Source organism: Triplophysa rosa, unplaced genomic scaffold, assembly GCF_024868665.1.
Source record: "Triplophysa rosa unplaced genomic scaffold, Trosa_1v2 scaffold338_ERROPOS106439, whole genome shotgun sequence".
In the NCBI taxonomy this organism is placed as follows: domain Eukaryota; kingdom Metazoa; phylum Chordata; class Actinopteri; order Cypriniformes; family Nemacheilidae; genus Triplophysa; species Triplophysa rosa.
The window spans coordinates 1-18612 of record NW_026634344.1 but is presented as its reverse complement, the minus strand read 5'-3'; the positions used below and the strand labels follow the sequence as shown (position 1 = coordinate 18612).

Here is an 18612-nt window from a genome sequence, read left to right as displayed (position 1 = left end):
TCAGGGTAGGAATTAAACTCTGCAGGGTATTGTCACTACAGAGAAATATTTGTGGAACCCTTATCTATAATGTTAGGTTGATCACTTTGTCATGGATTAGAAAGGCTTTAAATTCATGTTATCTTGAACTTGACAAGAAGTCGTGATTTTGGAGATTCAGAATATCAAAAGGTAGCCAAGTCATTGCACATTTAAAAGTCTCTTTAACTGTGTATACATGGTTTAGAATGTCCTCCTTGGAATTTGGCACTTTGATTTCGAGAAGGTTGGAAAATGCAATATAAAATAGATTTAAGTACTAGCCCATGGATTTAACCGTCAAAAGGCAATGCTGAGCATGCTTTTGGAATCTGCTGTAATGACGAGGTGGCCGAGTGGTTAAGGCGATGACTGCTAATTTATTGTGCTCTGCACGCGAGGGTTCGAATCCCATCCTCGTCGTTTGGCGCTTTAACACTGATCTCTCTTGAGAATGCAAGTTTATTCACGATTGTCTTGCCGCCCACTTGTTCAGGTTAGATTGTTCCCTCTGTCAAAGATGAGAAAGGCTGAAAGCTTATCTTCGTTTGGCCTCTTAACACTTAAAGATGAACTGCTAATCCATCTTTAACGCTGATGTCTGTTGAAAATGCAAGTTTCTTCAGCATCGGCTTACCGCCCACTCGTTCAGGTTAGATTGGTCACTGACGAGAAAGGCTGTAAGCTTATCTTCGTTTGGCCTCTTAACCCTTAAAGATGTACTGCTAATCCTTTGTGCTCTGTTCGCGCTGCTTCGAATCCCATGCTCATCGTTTGGTACTTAAACACTAATGTCTGTTAAAACACAAGCTAGTCCATGATTGGCTAGACGCCCACCTGTTTAATGTTCCTTTACTATCAACGGGAGAGTTCCTCAAATCTCTCCCCGGCTGGCCATTGCCCTGCAGAGTTTAGGTCCAACTCTGATCAGACACACCCGAGCCAGCTAATCAAGGTCTTCAGGTTCACTAGAAAGGTCAGGGTAGGAGTTAAACTCTGCAGGGTATTGTCACTCCAGAGAAATATTTGAGGTACCCTTATCTATAACGTTAGGTTGATCACTTTGTCATGGATTAGAAAGGCTTTAAGTTCATGCTATCTTGAACTTGACAAGAAGTCGTGATTTTGGAGATGCAGAATATCAAAAGGTAGCCAAGTCATTGCACATTTAAAAGTCTCTTTAACACTGTATACACGGTTTGAATGTCCTCCTTGGAATTTGACACTTTGATTTCGAAGAGGTTGGAAAATGCAATATAAAATGATTTAAGTACTAGCCCCTGGATTTAACTGTCAAAAGGCAATGCAGAGCATGCAGAAATGACGAGGTGGCCGAGTGGTTAAGGCGATGGACTGCTAATCCATTGTGCTCTGCACGCGTGGGTACGAATCCCATCCTCGTCGTTTGGTGCTTTAACACTGATCTCTGTTGAGAATGCAAGTTTGTTCACGATTGGCTTGCCGCCCACTTGTTCAGGTTAGATTGGTCCCTCTGTCAAAGATGAGAAAGGCTGTAAGCTTCTCTTCGTTTGGCCTCTTAACACTTAAAGATAGACTGCTAATCCATCTTTAACGCTGATGTCTGTTGAAAATGCAAGTTTGTTCAGCATCAGCTTACCACCCACTCGTTCAGGTTAGATTGGTCACTGACAAGGAAGGCTGTAAGTTTATCTTCATTTGGCAGTTCAGCGCACAGCAGTCCTGAACCCACGACGACATGAAGTAGGTAACAGAAGCTCTACGCACAATGCCACAGGAGAAGTTGATGTTTGTGTGCGTTTCTTACACTTTGTCTATTCCAATCTGAAACTGATGGGGGGGGGTTGTTAGAAATGGCCTCTGCTTACAAAGCAACAAAATTGACTTAGGCAAAAAGTGGTGGGGACATGACTCACCCGTCCACCCACAAATTGCGCCTATGGAAATATGCGTTATAATTTAAGCATTCGAAATGCCACGTGTTATGCATTGCAAAGTTAGGAAACGCGAATGTAAACTGTATTTGCAGATGCGTTTCAAATGCATTGATCAAAATGCTTCCGTAGACTTCAGTGAAATGCGCTGGTTTCTCTCGGCGTTCTGAGCTGGTTTGTGCGAGTCTCGCCGACAAACAACTCAGCTCCATCCAGCGCATTTACAATAAATGTGATCACTAGTGGATAATTTCACGCGCTTCCATGTCCAAGTGTACTCCTCCAAGTGTCTCATAGCAGACCTTTTGTTGTGCAGTTTCTGTTCATGTGTGCAAAGACATTTTAGAAATCTCGACCGAATAATGTTTTACGGCAATGTCCCTAATAAGGAGTATGTAGGCTATGTGTGGTAACCCTATCTACATACAGTTAGGGTGATATTAAATGACTAGATTGCCTTCTCTATGCAACTTCGTCAACCTCGTTACGTTTGGTCACACCACAAGGTGTCCCTGTGGCCTCAAAGCTTCAGCACCACCACTCTGAGATTGATTGCTAATGTCTGAGGTGAAACACGCCCCCACTCATTAGCATACAGACAAAGAAATACATAAATAAATAAATGTATAAATAAATAAATGTAAAAATAAATAAATGTAGGAATAAATACATATATACATGAATAAATGTTGAAAAAAATAAAAGTGGAAATAAATAAATGTATAAATAAATAAATGAAAAAATAAATAAGCGTGAAAAAATATATAATTACCCATAAATAAGGAAATAAAAGTATAAATACTCATTTATTTTTGCTTTTTTACAATTCTTCATGGATTAATTTTTTAATTTTTAATATTGTCACTTTTGGAATTCCATACAAGCCGTGCAAGCCGTGAGTCCGTCGGATTTAGCTGAAGCAAACTGCCGGAAGAAGCTGTCTCTGAGGAGAGGCAGGTCTCGAGAGGTTGAAAGAACACGAGCGAGCGAACACAAGCGGGCGGACAGATGTTTTAACCCCGAGGGCGTTACACCCCTCTGAGGTGGGCGATCCAATGTGATGAGATAGTTTTGGGCGCGAAAACATGTTTCTTTGTCCGGCACGCCAGCTCATTTGCATTTATGGTCGCCTGGGAGTTTGGAGCAGTAGATAGTCTTAGAATAAAATAAAGTGAACATGGTATAAAAATACATTACTGTGCTATACACCATATTCTAAGAAATGAAAAGAGGAACATTTTGATATGACCCATGAAAGAGTTACAATCCCATGGTGCGAACACAACTGGCTCTTAAAGGGTATGGGAGACGAGACTCTGATTGGTTTACTGCACGTTTTGGCCAAAACACACGCACGACTCATTAAGAGAATAGGGGCAACCCGTTTAAACCATGTGCCTGGTGCGCTGAACGTTTTTCCTGTCCTTTTTTTTCTCCATAATGTAAATCCTCTGAGGGTTTAGGCTGCATTAGTTAGATCAACAGGAACCAGGAACACAACTGATGTACTTGTTGCATTAAAGAGTGCAAAGCAGTACTCTAATCTACTCTCAGCCAGTCTTGTCTCATTGTTCCAAGGTTACCACAGCGGGCAGGATGCAGTTCATGCCCAGACCTGATGGTAGAGCGGAGAATGGGAAGCGGCGACCTGACAAGAGCTGAGAATGGGAAGCGGCGACCTGACAAGAGCTGAGATGATAGAGCTGGATAAAGAAAGACGTGGCGACTTGACATGTCTTCACTACAAAATTTCAAATGCTATTAGATTATTAATGATAATCTTAAATCTATAATTTACCTTATTACTAAGTTTATTTATTTTTATTTAGCCTTGTTGTGCAAGCTCTGTCGTGCTTGTGCAGAGGCAGCAGCTTTTGCCAGAGGGGAACTGGAATCCCCTGGTTCATCCTGGGTTCTCCTGAGGTTTATTTTTCTCCATTGGAGATTTGGGTTCCTCGCCACCATTTGCATACTGTTTTGCACTATTTGCTTGGCCGGGGGGCTGCTTTAGAATTAGAATTTTAAAGTTTTAATTAATTAATTTCGCATATAGGAATTTATAGTCTGTTTTACATTCGACCTGTGTTTCTCTCTCCTTTATCTTAAAGGGCACGTATTTTGCAAAATAACTGCTTTCCTGTAGCTCAGTGGTAAGAGCATTGCGTTAACAACGCAAGGTTGTGGCTTGGATCCCAGGGATTGCACATGCCTATGTATAGGATAAAGCAGTGTAAGTCGCTGTGGCAGGGTAAGAGACACTACGGATACAAGATGGCTGTTGAAAGCAACCCCGGAGGGGGAATTTATTAACACACGTGTCAAAACAGATCAAAGTGAGAGTTGGGGTGCCCTTAGTGCAGTCGTCAGCCAGGTTGTGCTTGTGGTTCCCGGTGATGTCTCAGTGGCTTGTGTCCGAATCTGTGAGCAAAGAAAGATAACGTTAGTCTCTCTGTGGAGTGCAAGCTCCTCGAGTGTGAGGCGTGTGTGGCTTATATGCCCGGCTGCTAATCAGTCCCAGGTGTGCACGATTAGCTGCCGGGCTGTTCCCCTGGCGACGCTGATCCAGGATCTGTACCCCCGTCACACTCCCCCCCCCAAGCGTCGACCTGGTATCCTGGCAGCTTCTGTGGGCGCTTAGGGGTGCTAGCAGGGGTGGGAGGGAAGTGTCGCCTGACAGACCTGCCCAGCCGGACCACATCCGAGACAGGCCGTCCGCATTGCCGTTCGAAACCCCGGCACGATGTTGCACCGTGAAGTGGAAGTCCTGGAGCGCGAGGAACCACCGCGTCACCCGGGCGTTGGTGTCTTTTGCTCGGGCCATCCACTGCAGCGGTGCGTGGTCTGTGATGTGCGTGAAGCTTCGGCCAAGCAGGTAGTAGCGCAGCTCCAAGACTGCCCACTTCACGGCCAGGGCCTCTTTCTCCACTGCGGCGTACCTAGTCTCGGCAGGAGACAGTTTGCGGCTGATGTACGTGACAGGGTGTTCCTCCCCTTCCCGAACCTGGGACAGGACGGCTCCCAGGCCTGTATCGGAGGCGTCCGTCTGCAGGATAAACGGGCAGCTGAAGTCTGGGGCGTACAGGACCGGAGATGAGGTGAGGGCTTTCTTGAGGGCCTGGAACCCCGCCTCCGCCTTGGTCGTCCAGTCCAGGGTCTCCGGTTGCCCTTTCTTCGTCAAGTCTGTCAGGGGGCTGGCTATCGAAGAGAAGTGTGGAATAAAACAACGGTAGTAGCCCGCCAGCCCCAGAAATGCACGTACCTGGGTCTTGGTCGTCGGCCGGGCTGCCGACCTCACCGCTTCCACCTTCCTTTCTTGTGGCCTGATGAGTCCCCGGCCGATCTGGTACCCCAGATACTTGGCCTCGGTAAGACCCAGGTGGCACTTTCTCGGGTTGGCTGTGAGCCCAGCCCATCGCAGCTCATAGAACACCCTACGGAGTAGCTCGAGGTGTTCTTCCCAGCTTTCGGCGTGGATTACCACATCGTCGATGTAGGCTGAGGCGTATTGCTGGTGAGGCCGCAGCACGATATTCATCATCCACTGGAATGTCGCGGGGGCTCCGTGAAGGCCGAACGGAAGAACTCGGTACTGCCAGTGGCCGCTGGGGGTGCTGAAGGCCGTCTTTTCTTTGGTCTCCGCGGATAGCGGCACCTGCCAGTAGCCTTTGGTGAGGTCCAGGGTTGAGATGTACCGAACCCTACCGAGGCGGTCGAGCAGTTCGTCCACCCGCGGCATGGGGTACCCATCGAACGATGACACCTCGTTGAGTTTGCGGTAGTCGTTGCAAAACCGGAGGGTGCCGTCTTGCTTGGGGACCATTATGATCGGGCTGGACCACGGGCTGCGGGATGCCTCGATGACCCCTAACTGAAGCATCCGTTGTACCTCCTCTTCGATAGCCTGCCGACGGGCTTCCGGTACACGGTAGGGCCATTGCCGCACGACGACTCCTGGGGCCGTGCGGATCTCATGCTGGATGACATGGGTCCGTCCCGGGCTCTCCGTGAACACATCCCGGTATTGCCGGACCAGGGCATCTAGCTCCGTCTTCTGGGGCGCCGACAGCTGCTACCCTAGGTCCACGACCGGATCGGTCGCCTGGGCAAACGCAGCTACCTGTTCCCGCGGCGCGGTCCATCGCTTGAGCAGGTTGATATGGTAGATCTTCTCTTCCTTCCTCCGCCCCGGCTGACGGAGTCGGTATGTGACCGGCCCCACCTTCTCCATGATGGTGTAGGGTCCCTGCCAGGACGCCAGGAACTTTGAGGTGGAGGTGGGCATGAGGACAAGCACCCGTTCCCCGGGTTGGAACTCTCGGGCCTGGGCGGGCCGGTCATACGACCTCTGCTGGGGCGCGCTGGGCCTCCGCCAGGTGTTGTCGCACCAGGGGCATCACCCGGTCAATCCTCTCTCTCATCTCCCGGACGTGCTCGATCACTGTCCGGTGCGGCGCGGGCTGCTGCTCCCATGCTTCCCGCGCTATGTCCAGCAGTCCTCGGGGTTGTCGACCGAATAACAGCTAAAATGGGGTGAACCCAGTGGAGGCTTGGGGAACCTCCCGAATCCCGAACAGGACATAGGGAAGCAGGAGGTCCCAGTCGCGCCCATCCTCCGCCACCACCCGGCGGAGCATCCGCTTCAGGGTCTGGTTGAATCGTTCGACCAGCCCGTCTGTCTGAGGATGGTAAACTGAAGTGCGGAGCTGCTGGATCCGGAAGAGTTGGCAGAGGTCGCTCATCAGCCGGGACATGAAGGGAGTGCCCTGGTCCGTCAAGATCTCGGAGGAGATACCCACCCAGCTGAACATCAAGAATAGCTCCTTGGCAATGTTCTTGGCCGTCGCTTTTCGGAGAGGTATGGCTTAGGGGTATCTGGTCGCGTAGTCCATGATGACCAGAATGTGTTCATGGCCACGGGAGGACTTCGGCAACGGCCCTACCAGATCCATGCCGATCCGGCCAAAGGGTACCTCGATGATGGGCATCGGAATCAGCGGGCTGGGGGGTGGGTGCCGAGGTGATGTCCGCTGGCATGTGGGGCAGCTCTGGCAGAAGCTCTTGACGTCTGCGTCGATCCCTGGCCAGTGGAACCGATCCCTGATTCTCTGCAGTGTGTTCTGGGCTCCCAGGTGCCCTGCCATAGGGTGAGAGTGGGCCAGCTCGAGCACAGCTTCCGTCTTGGTCCTCGGCACTACTAAGAGACGTTTAATCTCCCCCCGCCGCTGCGCAACACAGTAGAGCAGGCCGTTCTTGACCACGAAGTGGGGGAGAGGGTGAGGCTGGGGGAACCGGTCTTCTCCTTCCAGTACTCGCACCTGACTCCAGCAATGTTTCAACCGATCGTCTTCCCGTTGCTCTCGGCCAAACGCTCCTCCCGCGGTGACCTGCTGAAACACATCCATATAGACATTAGGAGGCGGATTGTGGCACTCACCCTCTCTGTCGCTTCCGGTGGCCAGGAAGGACGGCTGCTGACTCCGGGCTCTCGGCGCACGGCGTCTTCGGCGGCCCCCTTCGTTCCGCATCTCCCGGACCGTGGTGGCCAAGAGGCGCTCGAATCCCGGCCAATCTCGGCCGAGCACCACCGGCACTGGGAGGTCCGGGACGATGCCCACCTCTACCTGCCACGTCCCTGGCTCTGCGGTGATGGCCACCCGGCGAGCTGGTACGTATTGGGTGTCGCCGTGGACGCACGTGATGGGGACGGTGGCCTTGGCCTCGGGCAGCGGCGGGACAACGGTAGGCTGAAATAACGTAATGGCGCTGCCCGAGTCGAGAAGAGCTCGGTAGGTCTTCTTCCCCACACGGATGACTCTCGTCGGTGCTCCCCGGGGCACGCTCTGATGGACGGCGCATCCCGCCATCCATGCGCGGGCGCCAGGGGACGGTAGCTCGGTAGGCATGGGCTCGTCCACGGGCTCGGGAGCCGCCGGCCTGCTCTCTGGTCGGGGAGTACCCTCCGGCGGTCGCCTATCGAATCCTCCTCTCCGGGGTGCCATCCTCTCCCTCTCTCCGGCGTCCCGGGCAAATGATGCTTCCGCTAGCTCGACGGCTCCTACCAGCTCCATGGTGGTCCTTGGGTTTCTCATGCTCACCGGTCGACGGAGATGTCGGGGCAGGGCATGCAGCAGACGGTCGATCATTACCCGCTCTGCGACTTGGAGGGCAGAGGAGTCATCCGCCAGCAGCCAGAGGTGTGCCAGGCGGGTCAACTGGGCGACCTGCTGCCGAACCGGCATCCGCTCATTGTAGGTCCAGGCATGGAACTGCTGCGCGGCACAAAAGGGAGATAGCCCTGCCCGAGCTAGGATTTCTGCCTTCAGGATGTCGTAGTCCTCACTCTGGGTGATGGTGAGGGCGTAGTAGGTGCTCTGCGCTTCTCCCGTTAAGAAGGGCGCCAAAATGCGCGCCCATAGCCCTCGGTCCCAGCCTTCTCGGGCGGCGATCACCTCGAAGGTGTGGAGGAATGCCTCGACATCGTCCTGAGCCGTCATCTTGGTGAGCAATTGGTTTGCCTGGTGGCGTGGGTCGGGCAGCGGGGTCCGCAGGGCAGCCGCCTGGAGTTGTTCCACTTCTTTATCCCTTCGTTCTTGTCTGGCCACCAGCTGGTCAAAGCACTGCTGCTGGCGGACTGACACCTCGGCGAGCCGGCGTAGAACTTCCTCCATCCCGCCCACGGAGAGAGAGAGAGCGACCGTAGTTCCTGAACACAATGGAGACACAGATGTTAAAAAATTTGCGGTGATTGGGAGGTCTCTTACCACTTTGCCCGCATTCTCCACCACTTGTGGCAGGGTAAGAGACACTACGGATACAAGATGGCTGTTGAAAGCAACCCCGGAGGGGGAATTTATTAACACACGTGTCAAAACAGATCAAAGTGAGAGTTGGGGTGCCCTTAGTGCAGTCGTCAGCCAGGTTGTGCTTGTGGTTCCCGGTGATGTCTCAGTGGCTTGTGTCCGAATCTGTGAGCAAAGAAAGATAACGTTAGTCTCTCTGTGGAGTGCAAGCTCCTCGAGTGTGAGGCCTGTGTGGCTTATATGCCCGGCTGCTAATCAGTCCCAGGTGTGCATGATTAGCTGCCGGGCTGTTCCCCTGGCGACGCTGATCCAGGATCTGTACCCCCGTCACAGTCGCTTTGGATAAAAGCCTCTGCCAAATGTGTAAATGTAACTGTATTTATTGATGCTGCCCTCACATACTGTCGGGCTTATCGTAAACAATACGAAAAGTAAGTGTGACAGTACATGATAGAACAACGTTGAAAGCGTAATATAACTGTAGTAACGCTAAACTATACCTGCTCGACCTCCATGCAGCATTTATTCTCTTGCTCTGTAATCATTTTACTGCAATTCCCACACGAGCACCTGCACAGCGATTTATACATTATCACGACGGACCATGCTAATGCTTATCGATCACGTGAAGAACGTTAATTTCACAATAACTGCAAAATTACAACTAACCATTCGGAAACGTCCTTTTCAATTCTTAAGGTTGTCACTTCTTGTGTCTCTCCATCAGTGTCAGACTCCGGTTCGTACATATAGGGCTGAACACCACTAACAATTACTGACATTTTGATGTTTTGTTTTGGCCGGCATCAGCACGAGTTGATGAAAACTCCGCCCTCCTCTGGAGAGGGGGCTGGGATGAAAAGCTCATTAACATTTAAAGAGATACAAGCAAAATCGGTGCGTTTTTACACACACTCAAAAACGGGCAACTTCAACATTCTATAATAAATGATAAGCTGGGTATTTTGAGCTAAAACTTCACATACACACTCTGGGGACACCAGAGACTTATTTCACATCTAGTAAAACCATTCGAACAACCTCTCCTTTAATGCAATTTGTGGAATAAATGTAATTAATGCTAAATGTAGATACAAGACTTCATGGTTTATCATTAAGCATTAAATCAAAAAGTCGAGTGTCAAAAAGTGCGGGGGGCATGTCCCCTCTGCCCCCTTCTGGGAAATGTGCCACTGGTCAGACGTTATTGCGAAATGGCCTATGTGTGCCATTGAATGGCTGGTAATCACAGAGACGCCCGATCCACTCAGGTTGTTGCCACGCTACAGTCAGGATGGCCTAAGGCGCTGCGTTCAAGCTGGGGAACAACAGGCCATTAAAGGTGGGGAAGAAGGGGGGGAAAGGGGAAAGAAAAAGAGAAGGGGAAGAAGGGAAAGAAAAAGAGAGGGAAAGAAAGGGTGAAATATCAAGAGAAGAGATAGCTCTACCCTAATGTTTGAGTGTTGATGCATTTGCTAGTTTTTGAAGCAACAAAGAGCGCACATTTAATTTACATTGCTTTCTATTGCAGGCAGTCACCAAGACGGGGGTTCGAATCCAGCCAAAGACAACGTTTTGTTTAATTATTAGTCTTATTAAACAAACAAAATTCTTGAATGCATTACTTTCAAAATAAACATATGTACTTCGTTGGTTGTGTTTTAAAACAAGAAGATACCTGTGCTCTGTGGTATTGTTATAACAAATATGCAAGCCACAGCAAATATGTTGAAAAATGCCTATTATGCAAGAACAACAAAATGCAGAAATAGTCCTTCTTATATATTAATATTTTATGTTATTGCAAGGCACCGAGTATTGTGTTTTACTAAAACTAATAAAATAATGAAAGTCAAAAAACATGTCTTGATAGTTTCCTTTTATTTCACAAATATGTTAACAGAAGAATAAAGAAAATAAAATTAAAACGTTTAATAAGTTAAATAGCACATTTAAAAAACTATATACATAAAGTATACAGTTAAATATACATAAAACTATATACATAAAAATAATATATATTATATTATATATAAATAAATTAAGGTAAATATAATATTAAAAAATAAATAAAAGACAAACAAATAGAATCATAAAGAATGTATTTAAAAACAAGTAAGTGTAAAAAGGCCTTTCAGCCTTTGATAACGCCTTTAAAAAATAATAAATAACTACAAACTATTATTAACAATGAACAACTTGTTCAAATAATACTATTTACTTAAAACTACATACATTATAGTTGCACACTATTTGGAGGTGGTTCTTCTCATTTCCTCCAACCATACCTCTTTTGAAACAGTCTCAGTGTGTGGGCAGTACACCCTGCCCCTATATCTAGTTCTTCCTTTTGGTCTAACCAACGCCCCAGCTGTCTTCCAGGATCTTGTCAATAGCGTTCTGGGTGACATGATTAACATTTTTGTCTTTGTGTACTTGGATGATATTCTAATTTCCCCCCCCTCTCTCCAGGCGCACACCCAGCACGTTAGGCAGGTCCTCCAACGCCTACTCGAGAATCAGCTGTTTGTCAAGGCGGAGAAGTGCGAATTCCACGCCGAGTCGGTTACGTTCCTGGGCCATATAATTTCTTCAAGGGGTATCAAGGCGGACCCTGCTAAGATTAAGGCTGTCGCCGAGTGGCCCACCCCTGACTCTCGTAAGGCCCTGCAGTGCTTCTTGGGTTTCGCCAACTTTTATCGGCGATTCATCAGGAATTTCGGCCAAACGGCCATGCCTCTTACCGCTTTGACCTCCACTAAGGAACCCTTCAGATGGAATCGAGACGCTCAGGTAGCCTTTGACTCACTCAAGTCCTGTTTTGACTCTGCACCTATTCTGTCTATTCCAGATCCTGAGCTCCAATTCGTTGTTGAGGTTGACGCATCTGATGTCGGGGTCGGCGCAGTCTTATCCCAGCGGTCCTCTCGTGATGGGAAGGTGCACCCCTGCGCCTTCTTCTCTCACCGCCTCAGTCCTGCGGAACGTAATTACGACATTGGCAACAGAGAGTTGTTAGCGGTGAGACTGGCCTTGGGGGAGTGGCGCCATTGGCTGGAGGGAGCAGCGCAGCCTTTCTTGGTCTGGACGGATCACAAGAACCTGGAGTATATCCGTTCAGCCAAGAGACTGAGCTCGCGCCAAGCCCGCTGGGCACTCTTCTTCGGTCATTTTAACTTCACCCTCTCGTACCGGGCCGGGTCTAAGAACCTCAAACCCGATGCCCTCTCCCGCCAGTCCAAGCCAATGAGAGAGAGCTACCCCACGAAACCATCCTCCCTAGGCGAGTGGTGGTCGGGGCTCTCTCTTGGGGCATCGAGCGACGGGTGACGGAGGCCGGTCGAGGGGTGCAAGTGAGTGTCCAGAGGGTAGGTTGTCAGTTCCGGCGGCGCTGCGCTCCGAGGTTCTTCCGTGGGGTCACTCGTCCAGGCTGGTTTGCCATCCAGGTACTCGGGGAACGACGGTGGCCATCCGCCGACGTTTCTGGTGGCCGTCGCTGGCCGATGATGTCAGACAGTTCGTGTTGGCCTGCCCGACTTGCGCCCAGTGCAAGACATCCAATCGTCCTCCCGCTGGTCTGCTCGTCCCTTACCCATTCCCTCCCGCCCTTGGTCTCATGTTGCTCTTGATTTTGTCACAGGACTTCCCGGGTCAAGTGGTAACACCGTGGTTCTCACAGTGGTGGATCGCTTCTCCAAGGCGGTCCATTTTGTTCCTCTGCCCAAGCTCCCCTCCGCCCGGGAGACCGCTCAGCTGATGGTGGACCACGTCTTCCGCCTCCATGGGTTGCCGGTCGACGTGGTTTCTGATAGGGGTCCTCAGTTTACCTCCCGGTTCTGGAGAGAATTTTGTAGACAGATCGGGGCCTCTGCGAGTCTGTCTTCTGGTTTCCACCCCCAGACCAATGGGCAGTGTGAGCGGGCCAACCAGGATCTTGGAAGAATGCTTCGCTGTCTGACATCTAACAATCCGAGTTCCTGGTGCTCTCAGCTCTCTTGGGTAGAGTACGCACACAATTCCCATCCATCGGCGGCGTCAGGTATGTCCCCTTTTGAATGCTCCATGGGTTATAATCCTCCCTTGTTTCCTTCACAGGAGCCCGACGCTGCGGTTCCGTCCGCTCTGGCCTTTGGCCAACGCTGCCGACGCACATGGAGGAGGGCCAGAGGGGTCTTGGTCCGGACCGAAGGACGGACCAAAGCAGCAGCCGACCGCCACCGGTCGTCTCCTCCTGCCTATGTCTGTGGTCAGTGGGTATGGCTCGCCACCAAGGACCTGCCTCTCCGGATGCCTTCTCGTAAGCTGGCTCCAAGGTTCATTGGGCCATTCCGCATTTCCAAGGTGGTTAATCCAGTGGCGGTCAGGCTCAGACTCCCTCACTCTCTTGGTCGGGTTCACCCTGTTTTTCATGTGTCCAGGGTTAAACCTGTGATCTATTCCACTTTGTCCTGCCAGCAATCGTCACGCTCCCCCCCCCTCGTCTAGTGGATAGCTCTCCCACCTACATGGTGATGAGGTTACTAGACATACGACGCCGTGGCAGAGGTGTCCAGTACTTGGTGGACTGGGAGGGTTATGGAGCTGAGGAGAGAAGTTGGGTACCGTCCCGGGACATCCTGGACCAGGCTCTGATCGTGGACTTCAATCGGCGGCGAGGTGAGCCCCCTCCTAGAGCGCTTGGGAGCGCTGCTGGGGGGGGTACTGACAGGTCCCGGGTCTACGAGCGAGTCCAGTCTTGTCTTGTCTTGCCTTGTTCAGTATTCTCTTGGTTAATTAGTTTTGTTCGTCCAGGCTCCAGTTCTATTTTGCACCCTGCTTGGTGATCCACTTTCACGTAGATCAGTGCGCCGGCGACCGTGGTACCATCTCTGGCTGAAGGCGGTAGGAGTTTCTCTAGGGTGGATCCATCTCTCTTCTGGTGAGATCGGTCATCGGGAATTCTTCCTCTCTCTCTGGGGCTGCCCATGCGGATTTTCCGGATTCTCTCTCTGGGGTCGTTCAGGAGGATTTCCAGTTTCTCTCCGAGAGCGTTCGGGCGGATTACCAGCTTCTCCCTCCGGGACTGTTTGTGGATTTATCATTATCTTCCCTCCGGGGCTGTTCTAGTGGATTTACCCTTTTTTCCCCTCCGGGGCTGTTCTAGTGGATTTACCCTTTTTTCCCCTCCGGGGTTGTTCTAGTGGATTTACCATTTTTTACCCTCCGGGGTAGTTCTATTGGATTTTCTCTTTTTCCCCTCCGGGGTTGTTCAATCGGATTACCTATTTTCTCTCTCGCATTCCCCGGCCGAGCGCTCGTGCCCCTGTGTCTTACTACTGTTCCGTTTGTGATTACTTCTTTGTTAAGTCAGCTCTCTGTTAAAAATAAAGGATATTTTTGTGATCCCTGCTTTTGACTCCCATCCTTCTGGTCACACCTGCTGTTCAGCAGTGACACCTTAAATTGATCAAAAACGGTCCAACATTTTGTTCACGCTTTATTAAGTAGTCAACCATTTTAACTGTGATTTTTATAAAAATATTACTGTTTTAATTTATTTTTGATCAAATAATTAAGACTTTGGGAACGGTAGTAATCTAAACATCTTTCTGGTCACACGCCTCTGAACAGTGGTGTATAATTCCATCTAATATGAGGTTAAAATATTGGACAGTTATATTTGATGTGTTATCAATTCACTGCATCTATTATAATCTTTTATAATTCACTGCATGATTATATAGACGCAGGACCCTGGAGTTCCAGCCTCTGTACCAAGAACCACTCCAGTTGTGAACCCTCCTGCAGAGTCATGCAGTATCGTCTCTGTAAGTAATCTCATATTTTTTCTTATTTTAAAGGTTATGAAATTTGCATATTAATGTCTACAGCTCATCGAAGTCACACCATTTTGCTCTGTTCACTTTTGACATCTAATTTTATTTCTTTGACTCTTAATTTTATGTCAAGTGATGGAAAAGGGCTAACATATTCAAAGTAATTTGTGTTATAGAAATATTCAAATATTATAGAAAAAGAGATATGTTTGTAAAATTACAAAAAATATGCTTTCCAGCTAAACGACTAAATGTTTTGTCTTTTTTTCTTAACAGTCTGCTCCTTCTGGGGCATCACTGCACAGCTCCTCTGCAGTTCCTGCTTCCTCGATTTGTGGTCTGAGACCTTACCACCAGAGGATCACAGGTGGATTGCCGGCAGGCTTTTTAGAATGGGGTCCAACAGGAAAGCCAGAGCTCCGTGACAACCTTCAGCTCTGGCATTACCCACCACAAGCCAGCACTACGTACAATCAGGCTCCAGCTCCAGACAGATTTTTCGCCCATGCTCTTTTGCTGTGGATGCCATATAAGCTGTGGAGGGTCAGGTGCTCTGTCCCAATCCTGCCTGTGGACAGCATCATCTTACAGGAGGCGGTCTGCACAAGAGGGCACATCAGGTTTGGACATCGATAGGATGTACAACATGGTCACAGAAACCCTCATCTGTACCAAGTGCAAAGCCTCGCATGTGTCCTGGAGTCAGACTGTCCTGCAACAGCTGGATCTGGGCCATCGCTCTGAGTTTCGGGTCATCCTCACGCAGAAGTAAGTACACTTTTCTTCCACTGTCAGTATTTGCAAATACTTGATGTATTTAACATTATGTTGTTATTTTTGCTTTTCCTTAGGTATGCCTGTGATCTGAGAGTCATTAGATTCCTGCGTGAGCGTGGCCTAGGCAACAGTCCTACACGGGTCATCAAACAGCTGCATGAGAACCACAGTGAGGAGTGGCTCAAGTGTCTGGCCCGGTACACCACCCAATGTGTTGACTTTGTCAACCGCCCTGGAGTGTTGCCAATAAAATTCCAGGAACCCCCAAAGCCTGCAGTGGTGCCAAGCTGGAAGTGGCTTCTCACTGTTTACAGCCGAGACATCCTGACAAGGCTGGATGAAATCCATGCCAGGATAACATCCACTTACAGCACAGTGTTAAAGATGGATTCAACTAAAAAGGTATTTTAAAAATTGTATGCTCAGCATTCTACACTGTTTGATGTTTACTACATTTTAAACATGCTCCCAATTATGTCTATTTCAGATCACCAAAAAGCTGGCAGGGACAGCCAGAGGAACGGGACTGTGGCTCACCTCCGTTGGCAACGAGTTTGGCCAGGTGCTCATCAGTGTCTTAACAGCCCAGGAAGGAGCAGGACTGGACAAGATGGTAGACGGTCTTGTGAAACGCTACCAGCAGGCCGGTGTGGATCCACCTGCCGTGTTGACGTCGACTGTGGGTGCTGCACTGAGGTGGGAGAGACCAAAGCTGAAAGCCAGGTTCAGTGGATGGCCAGATCTCCTGATAAGGCTGGACATCTGGCATTTTATGCGCAGGATCAGCCTTGGGATGTACACCGACGCCCATCAGCTTTACCCCATCTTCATGTCACGACTGTCAGCGTGCATCTTTGAAGTGGGATGGTGCTGATATTTCTCTGCTCCGCAAAGCCAAGAGAGAGCTGCATGATGTCCCAGGGTTGGCCTGCGCTGACAGATGAAGATGTCGACAAACACCTTAAGAGGAGAAGAGTTGGCTCTCCATTGTCGGAGGAGGACCCGCGGGGAGGAGACTACCATCCTTCTCCTGAAAGGCTGCTTAGTGGAGCTCCTAAGCAGCAAAGGCAATGACTCCCTGGGTGTTCCTCTCCTGGACAGAGAAAGGATGGAGCACATCTGGAGGGTCAGAAAAAGCATGTGAAATGCATCCAAGATCCCCCTGGTGTGGCCTCTATACAGAGAGGGGACCTTAACCAAGGGTGGTGTGCTTCTGGAGGACATACAGATGTGCCAGAGGCTCCACTTCTCTCGAGTCTTTCACTTGACATCCAACCGTTTCATCCCAGGTACGTATCTGCCACACTATAGAATGCATATGTAGACAAAAGCATTAAGCGTGTGTTATTTAGACTCCCTTAACACTGTTGTGTCTGTTTACAGGGACCAGTGCCAACAGTCTGAACTTTCAGATTTATCTGCTGGAGGGGCTTCTACAGGTGGAACCAGGACCGGAGGCTGCTTCCTTGTCATCTGAACCATCAGCTTTGCGCAGCTACACAGGAGAACTCCTTCACTGTGCAAACTGCAATTATGAAAAGCTGTTTGGCAGGAAAGTGGTCCCCACGTATTCGTCCCCTTGCACGTTACACCGGTAAGAGAACTTGTTATTGGTGTAAACCTGCATTTATGTAAAATATCAGCCTTTATATATCATATTTAATTCTCACTTGAACTTAATTCCTGTTTATTTTTGTTTTATTCCAGGTGAGCTCATTGGAGTCCAGTATTTGTTCCTTCAGACGGTCAGGCACTGCAGGAATGAACCCAGACTCTGAGCAGACAGCAGAGCTCCTTGATGACCTCAATGTGGAAGAGCGGGAGGAAGATGAGGGCTTCTGTGACATCAACGAGGATCACACTTAAGAGATCTGGAGTTGTTCTGTCACCACTTCCACACTGACACTGGGTTCTTTCACCCCGTCACAAGAAGTGCCACCTCTGTCCTGGGCTCCTCAACGCCTTCATTGGTCCCTACACCAGTGTTCTGGCACAGTCCGCGTCCCCTGTCCCCTCTGAGCCTTCTGATTTACCTGTCCACTTGGAGTTGGAAGATGCAGGGCAGGAAGGCGATGAAGAGAGGTATGTTCCACTCCTGTATTTTTTTAATAAACAAAAATTTAAAAAGAACAATGAATTATGGCAACATCTGCTTCTGTGCTGTGAACCCAGAGTTTACACTTATTTGACTTAAAATTTACTCTTGAGTAAGTCATTAGTAAGCAAACTGCATCAAATTATATATTTAATGTAACAATATTGTTTTTCAATAGGCTGTTGACTACCAAAATGTGCCTGGTTTTCAACATGTGGACAGGCTGGCGAATATCTGGTGGAGCTCCGGGGTCACACAGTCCTCAGCCTGACCAACCAGGAAGCCATCACCATCATTGGACTTTGGCAGAAGCTGGATGACCGAGACAAGCAGAGGGTGGTGTATGCAGCTCGGCACCAGGAGCGACTGCTGAGTGGGCGCTTCAGAACACCAAAGAGGCCCACTCACACCCTTGGAGTCGAGAGCACCACCAGATGTGTGCCGGGTGCAGGCAGCGTACCCGCTCAGTGGCCTGACTGCTGCCGTCTGGTGGAGACCATCTTCATCAGGCTTTGCACAATTCACCGTAGCCCCAAGAAAAAAGGAAAGGGAAGCCTGTCGAGATGGTCTCTGATCCTCCAAGACTATCGGAGGATAGGGCAGCTTGTGCTTGGAAACAGCATGGTAATGGAGGGAACATCCATGCAGCTGGTGGAGGTAAACCAAAACACCCTGATTCAGTGGCACAACAACAGACAGAGAGAGCAGGAACTGCTTGAACCTGAAGAGGCTCCTGAAGCTCAGGAGCCTCTTCAGGGTGCTAAACAGCTACGGACTGAGCCACATCAGCCAGCGGAGCAGCACCAGTACAAGCTACCCGAGAGCACGGCAGGCCAAGCAAAGCAGAGGCAGACTTCTGTTGGGCGACCCCCTCTCAGGCCCAAAGCACCGGTTCCAAACCAACCGTTGGTTACACCATCAGTATCTGAAGCATCACTGCAGATGGTGACCAATGTTCTTGTGCCAGCAGCAGCAGGTTTCCAGAGTGTGCCCATGTTCCAGTATGTGCCAGTGGTCCAAGGCATGCTGATGGTGCAGGGAATGCCATGCACAGTGTCAGGTCCCGCCTCACAGCCTGCTGCACCCGCTGCAATCCAGGTGCCATACCCAAGAGACCCTACAGAAGAACTGTGGAGGCCAACACATGCAAGAAGTGTGGCCAATTTAAAACAAGTGAAACAGGTCATAGCCAA

At 49.7% G+C, this 18612-nt stretch overlaps 2 non-coding genes across 2 annotated transcripts; both read left to right on the top strand.

Annotated features, from left to right (window-relative positions):
* The first annotated feature begins 360 nt into the window (after positions 1-360).
* On the top strand, positions 361-441 carry trnas-gcu (transfer RNA serine (anticodon GCU)). Its single transcript has one exon. It is a non-coding gene; the product is annotated as a tRNA-Ser (tRNA).
* Positions 442-1340: 899 nt separating this feature from the next.
* Positions 1341-1422, top strand: trnas-gcu (transfer RNA serine (anticodon GCU)). The gene has a single exon. It is a non-coding gene; the product is annotated as a tRNA-Ser (tRNA).
* Positions 1423-18612: the final 17190 nt, after the last annotated feature.